Genomic DNA, 12,347 nt, shown 5'->3' on the forward strand with positions numbered 1-12,347 from the left:
CCCTCTTTTCTTCCTGCTGTGCTTTGGTGAGCTGGGAGCTGGCACATGCTGTCTATGTGTCTCACCTCTGCCCGACACTCATCCCAACTGCCAGGATCCCAGCTCCACACGAGTCTGCACAATGTTCATCAGCTGCTGAACACCCCAGTGCAAAACACTGTTAGAAGAAATAGCACGTGCAAGCTGACAAAACAAAATATAGAATCATTGAATCACAGACTAGTTTGGGTTAGAAAGGACCTTAAAATCATCCAGTTCCAACCCCCTGCGCACAGGCAGGGACATATACACAGGAATAACTTTGGTTGCCATTCACGATGCCTGATAAGAACAGAATTAATTCAAGGAAATAAATTTATTTGCCAAATGCTGACATATTTAAAATGCAAACCCAGCTTAATATAAAGTTGCATATTCCATTGCCAATGATAAATTTAAAATTTACACTTACCATTAATGGAATATACACAAATCTGATCCTTACGTAAGCTCTGCATATATAAAGGAACCTATATTTAAATGCACATGCACTTTATAGTTTGAATTCATCCTTTGAAAAATTCCATGGCCCTATCTGAAAGCCAAGAGACACTTCTTTTCAAGATCTGTGATGAATGAGATCCAGACACAGGGCTGTTTCACCAAGTATCACCCATGCCAAAATCTTCATCCAAAGAAAAATTCCAAGAACAATTATGAGGATCTATCAAAGCCCTGGTTCTGCTGTATTCCAAGCAAAAGAGAAATTTATAAATGCATGGATAAATCACTTAAAAAGTACATGCCAGAAGACATTAAAATGCAGGCACCTAAAAGAATTTCAAAGATATTCCTAAATGAATAATGTTTGCATTATCTTTTCAGTGTCTAATATAACATCACTGCAATCTAGTGCTAAAGGATCCCAATATGTTTACTCATTTTAACATGGAATTTAATCATCAGAGTTTAAATCTTCTAGATAATCTGAATCTGCAACAGGGTGAAATTCAAAGGAGACAATGCAAATAACAGCAAATGCTGCAGAATTTCACTGAAAAACATTTAAAACTCATCTAGGCTCTTTTCTCTATCCTCACCTACTTCAAACTGCTCCGCTACTCCCAGCCAGACAAGACAAAATTCTTGGCATTAAAAGTTATGCCATGGCTAAAATTCAGCTCCAGGTATGAACTTGTCCAGGACAAACCCTCTCTGCCAGCTCTTGCCGAGAGACCCAGTTCACAAGTCCTCTTCCTGGTGTGCCCACCCTGCTCTCAAACACCCTCAGGTGGTGGGACCACAGCCCCCGCTGGCTGTGGGTTGCAATTCAAGTCCAAACATCTCCAACATGCAGTCCTACCCCTGCTGGGCTCCAAAGGGACTTGAGAGCAGGCAGAAAGCTGAGCTCTATCAGACAGTGTCTGAAAACACCAACAGTCGAACTGCGAGCATTTAGGAACTTGGGCAACCTTCTGCTGTCGATTGCATTTAATCCATGGGGAGTGCAAGTGAAGCAGTGGAGATGAACTCCATTTATAGCCACTAATAGGAGAAGAATCTCACCTTTGTTGAACCCAAGACAAAACCTGAGTGTACGGGGGGTGAAAGAGCAGACAGGGTGTATCTGCTGCTTTCCAAGGAACAGTGCTGCTGCCGGGGGGTTCTCTGTCAAACATCTCGACCCTGCCACTGCTCAGCCATCCCTCACCACAGCGATGTGGGTGAAACGTCCACTGGGAAAACTGGGTAGAGCAGAGACCTGAAGATCCTCCTTGATTTGGTACATGGGGCGTCCTCAGGTACTGAGGTGTGACTGAGACAACTCTCACTAGCATCCCAAAAAGAACAGCCCAACCAGTATGTATTTCTGTGCTAAAAACCCCCACAACTAAAGTGTAACGTACCTATAACCACACTGATGAGAACAGATCTCGATTACAAGACAGCAAACACTGCAGTGCTGAGGCCCCTAGCCAGTGACTCAGTGATGGTGTCTGTTTAAAGAACAGAAACATATGACAAGACTTGATACTGTGAACCACAATACTCGTATCAAATAATTAAAATGCTTTATAATAGCACTACACTTGAAAAAACATTCAACAACTTCAGTAGAGAATACATATATGGAAAACACTGCTTGTAAACAACAAGATTATTACGTGTGCTTTTAGAGTTTTTTTTTCTTAGAATAGAATGGTTTGTGTCAGAAGGGCCCTTAAAGCTCATCCAGTTCCAACCCCTGCCACGGGCAGGGACACCTTCCACTAGAGCAGGTTGCTCCAAGCCCCTGTGTCCAGCCTGGCCTTGAACACTGCCAGGGATGGGGCAGCCACAGCTTCTCTGGGCACCCTGTGCCAGCGGCTCACCATGGCATAGGTGGTTTCCATTCCCTGCTGCATGCCCCTGGTTTGTTCTCCCACAGCAGGCAGGCATCCCTCGGTGATACACAAGAGAAGCCAGGACCATGGTTATGGGAATTGCACATCTCCTTGACTCAAAGAGGGACCACAATGCGGCCGAGGGCATCCCTCACCATTTGCTCTGCTTCAGGGGTGCCATGTTCACATTTTATGGCTCAGCCATTAAATGGTGCTGATCTGGGTGACTTACTCATTTGTGCTGTGGGGTGATTTAATTTTTTTAAGTTTGTAAACCTATTGAACAGACACATTTACAGCTGTTTTCATCACAGATTTTACTTAAACTCCCCTCACATTAGCTGCACTGAATGCGAGATGAGAGCAGATACAGCGCTAAACTGCAGAGAGGCTGCATTAGCAGCTGGGAGCTGCGCTAGCTCAGGCTGTAAGGAGCATCCCCAGAGAGGAGCCAGCTCAAGTTTCAGAACACAAAGAACTGTTTGCCTGTGCAGACAGGCCCGAGAGGGATGAGTCGAGGTAGACCTGCAGGAGTGCTCACCTCAGCAAAAATCACCCATCAGCTGGTTTGAGACAGAAGGGAGCTCGGCGCAGTCATAGAATCATAGAACAGTCTTACAGCAAGTTTTAAAGACAAACCCAAATGCTTCCCTAATAAAATGAACACAAAACGATTAACATTTATCATTGCTTAGGTAATTGATTTGAGCCTCCAGCTGTATAAAAGTGATCAAGCTCTCTATATCTCCATACATGAACGGTTATTAGCTACCCATTGTTAACATTCCCTTTTTCCAAGCAGCACTGTGTACTGAGCTCCCCTGTTCTTACCAGAAGCTTTAGGGCTACAAATCTGAGGCATCTGTCAGTCAAAAATATGTTTCCCATCTGGCTGTCTTTCAGCCAAGCTCAAGCCTCAAGAGACCTTTACACTAAAACGATTCTCAGAACAACAGAAGAGCTGTTCAGAGTACAAGACAGAACTCACCACAATTACAACAACGGAAATTAATACATGCGCTTGTGAGTGAAATAGTGCTTGCTGCCAGCATCCAGCAAGGAAATCTGCAGAGATACTTTCTGACTAACACACAGAAATGCTTCCTAGGAGTGACAAATGCACCAGTTTACCTTCCAGACACAGCCCCTGCCAGAGCTGTTTACTGGGGTTCATACATCTGGACTACCACATTCATCTCCTTTCAGACAGTTCTAATAGTTTTACTGCTTTTTTAAGTTCCATGAGGTTATTTGCTTCTCCATTATTAGTAGGAAAATACCAGAATTTCCACATAAAAGGGGTATTTGGGATAGCTTGTATTTATGGGCAACAGACACCAGTATGAATATTCATCACAGAGAGAGCTGCTGAGAACCAGCGAGATGTGCTGCAGAGAACAGCAGTTTTTATACAAGGCACATGGGCACACCAGTGTTGACAGTGCACAGGAACAGACTGATTGATACTTCCAGACTATCCCATCTCCTCATGGTTATAACAGCACTTTATCAAAGCTGAATTCACTCTGACACCTCAGTGATTCGCAGCAACTGAACAGAGCCAGTTCTGTAACTTAACCTAGCAAATTGCCTCTTTCCAATCTGCAGGGTATGGGATGCACAAGGTACAAGGAAACAAGCAGTTCTTGTAGGAGATGCATTTATCTGATTCATGAGGGACGGCTTCCCAAGTCAGTAAGTTCGTGATGCAATGGAAATGAGTTGTGGGATTCAACACAAGAATATCTATATTCAGTTATTCCTCATGGTTATAGCAGCTCTGTGGATGTAACCAAAAACCTAGATACATTCCTGCTACCACCATGGGACTCTGTTACAATTCCATATTCTGATCGATGAAAGCAGCAGCAAATTCTATCATCAAATTTGCCCTGAAGCATCCCTATATTCTCCTGCTTGGATCCAACTACAGAAAACAATGCTTTTTGATGGACAGCCTACTTTTGAAGCTTTTCCAAGGTGGAGACAGAAAAAGAATTGTACCTTCTCCTTTCTCTTCCCAGAGGAAGCAAAGCTCTGCCCCTGATGCCTACACATACCAAATCCACCCACTGGGCTGCAGCACCATTCATTTGGTGGCCTCCTGATTCTGCCGTAGCCAGAGCACAAGAGCATCGTGGGCTGGTAAAGCCTGAGACCATCACACCAGCTCTGCCATCACCAGCCTACCCCTGCAGAGAATCCCCAGCGGGAATGGTGTCTTTCCTGCTTTCTCTCTGCTGCCCTCTGCTCCCTGTGGAGCTGCTCACAGGATCAGTGTGGGATCTACCTTCCTGGACAGTCCTTGCGGTGTGCTTCAGAGCCAAGGCCAAAGCTTACCAAGCCTGAGACTGTAACAGTAAGTGTGAGCCTGACTGACTGCTCGCAGAGGAGCTCACCCAACCGATGCATCACTCTTAATACTGCAGGGTTCTAGCACTGCTTTGCTTTCTTTGGGGCACTGAGCAGTAAGATCAGGTATTTCCTTTCACCTGGGGAAGGACAACATAACTGTCTGCCTTTGGGCACTGATTCAACTTGAAGTAGAATCTGAGTGTGGCAGCACTGTGGATAGTTACAGTGCAAAACAAACACATCTTATCTAAGTTAATCCAGCAGAAAGACAACCCCTGTAATTTGGCATTTTAAATGTGCACTGATTAATTTCCCTAATAATAATGAGGCAGTGTCCTCTAGTGGTTAAAGCACTGGACATGGAGTTATGAGCCTAGCAGTTCACTCTGCTCTGCAAGTAACTTCTGCGTAGCCTTTGGCTACTCACACTGGGTATGTTCCATAAAGCCACTGTGGTGCTTAACGTGCACTAAATTAGCCCAGGGAGTCCAAATATTTTCAGGAACTTGGGGCCCAGCCAACACTTACTGATGCCCTACTTGCAATGTTAGGACTTTTTAGGACCTTTCAGTTCTTCATGAAGTCATGAAGACAGAGAGACACCTCCCAGCGCTAGCATAGCACTTCTAATAGGCAGGATATTGAAAAGGGCATGGACAACCCTTCACCACATGGGGCCCCATGGAGAAGCTGCTGGGAGGCCCATGTGGAATATCCTAGCTCTGCTTCCCAAATTTCTCAAAGTACATCAAGCTACTCACCGTGAAGACTCATGAAATCAGCTTGAACCACGAACATCCTAGAATAAGGGGGTCTAGTGGATCCAACACATCATAGGATCAGAAATCTGGAATACACTGAGACTCCATGGAAGATTAGTGCCCTGTTTTACTATAAGCCTACTGCATTATCAGCATCTTTAGATTGGAGTGGTAACAAAGGAAGAGGGGTTTTGTTCCCTATGCAAACTACATTGTCTTTTCAGCTGAAAATGATTCATGAAATCATTTGTTGGGCTGCTTTTTAACAACTTGCTTGAAAACACCATGCCAAAGCCAAGAAAGGTCTGTTGTGAGATTTCAGGTACACTGTCAGCCAGTTTTAGGCACTACAAATCTTAACTTTGATTAAGCAAAGATTTCTGTGTTTCCACCCAGAACAGTGATATTCCATAGAAAGACCAGCTAGATACAGTTCTTACAGAGATTTAAAGATTAGATATACTGAATTAAGCCATTATCACAGAGTTCCCAATTAGTAAGGTTAGAACAAGATGAATAGCTCAGAGACTTTTCAGATCTCCTGTACATATTGGTTTGGATTATACCAAGTACACTTCTGAAAGCATTGCTAATTTCTGCTTTAGCCCAGAGTTAAATGACTGCATCCTGGACGTACTACATCAGGTTAAGTTGTTTAAAAATACTGTAGTTTATAGAATTAGAATAGATAAATACAAAACTCAGTCAGTCTCATCCAAAGCATGTAACACAGTGAAACAAGAGTGTGTGACAAATGCAGTTTGAAACCAGAAGGGAAGGAAATTATTTTGATCAGACCTCTCTAAGAGAATGTCATCCAGCACATATAATAAATTGCTCATTGCAATCAGCTCATTGCATCAGCTCATTGCAAAGTTGGTAGATTTCCAAGCAATAACAATTGTGATACATGGAGACACGTTACTATGGAACTTGATGAAATGTTGTAGTTTAAAGTTTTTTGACCTAGCGGGAGTCCTGGAATTTCTCAGAGCATTGCATATTTCTATCTCCATTTCAGTCAAAACCAGCAGGCCAGCCTTCAACATTAAATGTTTCTCCAGAGCACTTACAGCCTCTACAACGGAGACAGAAAGCCTAATCACATTTTAATTGAGCCAAATCAGACTTCCAAATTCAACACGCATTCAAGCAATATATCCTCCAGTTAAAATGTAAAACTGCTAGGCCCTCCTGCAGTAAGTAACTTAGAAAAGCCAGATTGGAGGGTTTAAATATGACCATGTACACAGATGAAAACACATCTTTAAATAGCATTATCATCATGAGGATAATTGGTATTGCCTGCTCTTTCAAGGCACTGGCTCTTCCTCTCCATCAAAACAGCTGGGTTTCGTATTAGCTTCCTGTAAACACTGGTCATCTTCCCCATCACCATGGTTTTTCAGACTCTTTGCTGTGGTGAGAAGCTGAATGAGGGAGGGTGGTGAGATTGCCACGGGCTACAGAGGCCATTTACTGGCAAGCGAGCTGGGCCACACAATGATGTTACATGAGATGGACCAAGAAACAGCTCATGGAAGATTCACACAGTGGCTCAACACTTGTTAAACTGAGCACTTTTGGGTTTTTCATTGCAGACCACTGAATCTATTGTAAATGCAATTAAAGTTTAAATAACTTAATTTCAATAATATGCCTCTTATGTTATTCTGCCTGTTCAATAGACCTGCAAGGAACAAGTGTGGTATTGTCCAAGAATAAGTGACGTTTACAATTGGTCTGCCACCGCAGTGACCACAAACCCAGCTCACATTCTGATAAACACTATTTATTTTCTAGGGCTGTTATGTCTTTAGAAAGAGGAATAATGCAATCCTCTGCTCATTGACTAATAGAACCACATCCTTGTAGGTAGCAGGTTACTTCAAAACACGTCACTTTTCCCTCAACTGTTTTCACAAAAATTTAAAGGTAATTTATTTTCCTGATCATGATATGACTAAGTTTAAAGGAAATTTATCATTTGGTTCAAGCGAAGCATTGCTATTTCCTCCATGGAAATGGAAACACTAAATCATACGTTTTTCTCACACACCAGATTTTGAGAGGTCTGCATTCTTTCACGTTTCATGCTCAAATGTTCCCACAACTAAAGCTTATTATAAAAGCACTCAACTCCTAAAGCACTCGCACCTCTAGCAACCAGTCAACCCAAAAACACCCCAGTTTTACATGTAGCCTCGTTCATCCAAAATAAACAACTTGGCTGGTCCACTGGAGATTTATTATCTTAATGTGCTCATTTCGTTGTTGGCCTTGGCAGAGATGCCCAGGTTCAGAATGAAACATAGCAAAAATTGACAAACCTTAAATCCCAGTGTTACAAATTCCTATTAGGTAACAGATGGAAAAGATAATTAGCCTACAACTCAACCATCGCACGCTTCATTAGGAGCCCTGCTCCTATCAGGCACAATGTCTCAGATTTTCTCTCCATCACAATAATGGCTGTTTTCCACCACAGGTCCTTGAACTGGCAAAAACCAACGCAAGCTCTTGAAATCTAGAAAAGGAAAAAAAAACTATCTTCTTCTCTAAATCCAGTGGTTTGCTTACATGTTAGTAACATATAGCCATAAGCCAGCCCTAGGATTGCTGGGTAGGAGGTTATCTTGGTGACAGAAAGGCCAGTCCAAGAGTTTCCCAGCAGCAGAGACTTGTTAAACAGTCATCATACAGTGCAAAATAAATACATGTACACATACATATACCAACAGCAACGACAGTTTCCTCTTAACTTGCATGCTGTCAAAATTTAACCAGAGTCTTGCTACTTCTGCCTATGTTGAAAGAGACTTGGACATCTTGGTGATTTGCTACACAGCTCTGCACTGCATGAGAAAATACTCCAAGTGTAGATAGATTAATATCTTTTAAAGTTACAATGGCTTGTTGAAATTTGTACATCATTCCTGTAGGTCAGACCAATTTTTCTCTGGAAAGACCTTTGGGAAAAAAAGTTAATTTCTAGGATTTGTGGCCTCACTGTCCCCCGATGAGTTACTTACCCATAGGACAAACCCTCACCTGCTGCCAGACTCGGACTCCTCAGCCCGCTCAGTGCGTATCTTTTCTATCATTTGTGTGATACTCTGTATTTCTAGTCACATTTTCGCTCCCTCTATGAACAGTTAAACATTAATAATTACATCTTTTGAAGCAATTGTGTACTGATTTATTAATCTAACATACAGACTGTGCAGCAGAGGAACCCAGTGGAAGCAGAGCAGAATACCACATACCTGGTAACACACAAGAACTTTCAAAGGAAACTCCACACGTGGTATTCTGCCATTTCTGTATTAAGTCATCAGAGATTATGTGACTTCTGGTTGATGACACAGAGATTGCATCCTCCTCTCTTCCATGAAAGAACAGCTTGAAAACCACCCATACAGAGTGCAAAAGAAAAGCAAGCCATTTCCATAGTTTCAGGGGAAGTATCATTATAAAAGCAGCATATTTTTTCAGATCTACAATTTTATTCTCAATGGAATTCTTCCAAACAGTCAAAGGAAGAACTGAGCCAAACCTTTGATTTGCAAAAATCTTTTCCACCTCCTTTTAAGCAGATGAACTGCAAAACAGCTACAGCAGAGGAGGGAAGAGATGAAACACAACCAGAGCCCCAAGTATTAGGTACAACAGGAGTCCAGTTTGGTAAACTTAAGTGGCTATAATGGAAGGGAAATGTTAAAAACAAACAAAAAATGAGACATTTTAAGCATCTGAAATATCACTTTCAAGTCTAAAATTCCTTCAGTGAGCTGCCGGTCCCCGAGCCTCTCCACGTCTGAGCAGCACTTACGCGGAGTCGCAGGTCAAGGGTGAGCAACAATGTTATTCCTCTCCCCGAGGTGAACTACCATCAAAATATACCTGCCTGGATATTACTCCTGCTTCAAACTTTGAACTGTTCCTGATGGCTAAAGCAACCCCATGATTCTGGGTAGGCTCATTTAAAACACTGCTGAGTATTACAAAAAAGTCTGCTTGCCCAGAGGTGGTGGACGCCCCATCCCTGGAGACATTCAATACCAGGCTGGATGTGGTTCTGGGCAACGTGATCTAGATGAAGATGTCCCTGCTCATTGCAGAGGGGTTGGACTAGATGAGCTCTGAAGGCCCATCCAACCCAAACTATTCTGTGATTCTACAATTCCACATTTCCAACTATTCCCCCCTCAGAGCCACAGTGCGTGTCTCCCTGGATGCCATCCACCTCCCAGGTGCTGCAGGCTGCTCTCCTCACAGAGGTGTATGTGCATTCTGCAGGGACAGTATGGAAGCAGTATGCACTTCAGAGACAGCATCTCACTGAGATGTGCTAAAACACTGAATTTCCCACACTCTGCATCATTTCAAGGTGCATGCCTTGAAAAAAGAAATAAGAAGTGTATCGCTGCTGTGTGACCACTACTGATTTCATCACCTCTGCAGCATGCTAATTTGGTGTGTTGCTTGTTTTTTATCCCAGCAATACCTCAGCGGTGACAACTAAATCAAACCCAAGCCTCTACACACTGCCGTTGTGGTAGAAATGCACACTAAATCAGGCTCAACTTCATTAGCTCTGACCTTGACAATTCTTTATAGGTTTACACTGTCCACATCCAAGCTCAAACATTCCTTGTCCTTAGCTGGGAAAGACTTGTATGTGAACTAAAGCCTTACAACTGCATTTCTTAACAACTGCATTTCTTGCCCCCACCCCCAATCAATTGGTTTTATAATAAAATTGACCTTAACTAACCATCCAGATAACTGTGCACCACATGTAGTTATTTGGTTTGGACAAATTAGGTGGGGCCTAAGAAAGGATTGATCACCTCTATGGAAATATAAAAGGTTAATGTTTGGTTTTACCTCTACCCTGAGAATGTTTCTTCTAAATTTCCTCAAGTTATTTGCTTAAGAGTATGAAAGGGAGACAGCATGTATGATTCCCTAGTTGTAAACAACACGAGAATGGCCATGCTACAACACAGCAATGCCCCATTTTCACTGCAGCATTTGGGAAAAATCAGCCTGCCGGTTTTAACGAGGAATATAAAAAAACCCAGATGGCAATTGTTTTGAATGCAGTTTATTGCATTCTTCATTTGATGACTCAGCTTTACTTCTCATGCTGGGTAAACCCATCTCACCAAGAGCATCAGGTAATTAAAAATAAGATAGAATTACTGTAACTACACCGTAAAGAACAGATCTCTTGTAGCTTGTTAACTTCCAGACATATTTACTTTTCTGAGGTCAAAATAAGGTAAACTTCTTGAATTCTTAATACTGTTCTCAAGAATGTGCAGCCACATCTGCAGTTCATCAGCACTGCTGCTGCCACACTTCATGAAACCCTTTAATTCAATCAGTGTGCTGGCATGGCAGGCCACACATTTATACTGCAAGTCTCACCTTCCACACTCCTGCTCTGCATATGCTGTTGGTCTGTGCAAACAACAGTTTCATGAGCAGACAGAATCAACAACAATTTGCACATATTAAGCCAGCAGCACCAACATGAAAAGGTAACAATGATTATTTGTGCTACTCCATAAGCCAAGAATTGCTATAAAATGAGGCTACCTAGCCTTTCTTTTGGCACATCCAATAAAACATCCCAACTGCTAGTTCAGATGATTTCTGAAAGTCCTGTTACTGTTTGAACACTTGTTAACAACCATCATTACTTTTGTATCACTATGTACTCAATTTTCAACTTACATTACATATGGGATTAAAACTTTAAAGTACATTCATTACTCTCAACACTATTCAATGAGCTGCAGCATTCAGACTGATACTACACTGCTTTCTGGCCTGTAAAAAAGCATCAGTCTAAAAATGGACCAGTTTGGGTTGAGGGGATCTTAAAGCTCATCCAGTTCCAACCCCCTGCCACGCGCAGGGACACCTTCCACTAGAGCAGGTTGCTCCAAGCCGCTGTGTCCAACCTGGCCTTGAACACTGCCAGGGATGGGGCAGCCACAGCTTCTCTGGGCACCCTGTGCCAGCACCTCAGCACCCTCACAGGGAAGAGCTTCTGCCTAAGAGCTCATCTAAATACTGTATAAAACCAGATTAATTCACAAAATAAATTGTGAGGTGCTCTGATGTGCCAGTACAGTAGGCGACTCATCTTTACAGCTGCTTTTCCATTCTGACCACTATTTATGATATCAAAGAACTAGGATTCCGTGGTTGGCACAAGATGTGCACAAATGGACACAGGGAGAACTATCTATGTAACACAGCCTGCTTTTGTGACCAGGTCACAAAGATTCTCTGCATACTGAGTAGGGAAATGGGCCTTAAAGTTCTTGCTGCGTCAAATTCAGCAGAAGTTCTCTCCTGCTGTAGCACTTTAGGAAATGTACTGTAACTTCATTAATGATCAAGTCCTTTCTGTACAGCCATACACGGATCCTCAACACCTACATACAGCACCCTATAATTGCTCCTGACACACAGCTTCTGTGAGGAAGCAAGAAATCTGGAAAGAGTTTTTAAATAGCATTAAATCAAGCTTTGCTCTTCATCTTTCCCTTGTGCCTCAGCAAACTCTACATTCACAAAAACGTCATCTTTCTCTACCCAGCTTTTTGGGGTTCCCCCCCTCTCCCCAGACATCTTTCTTTGAACTAATTTTTCTGGTTAACCAGCATAGAAATACAGCTCATATTTTTATCAACCAAATGAAACCAGACTATAAAGCATTTAGTAACTTCCTGGATTTTTATGACAATATAGCAAATATTGTCCCTAGCAGCAGATAGAGCTGATGAAGCATTAGCGGTTATACGGAGTTGTGTTCTTCAGCACAGTTACAGTTTCCAGATTAATTTAT

This window comes from Strigops habroptila, chromosome 11, assembly GCF_004027225.2.
Source record: "Strigops habroptila isolate Jane chromosome 11, bStrHab1.2.pri, whole genome shotgun sequence".
NCBI lineage: Eukaryota > Metazoa > Chordata > Aves > Psittaciformes > Psittacidae > Strigops > Strigops habroptila.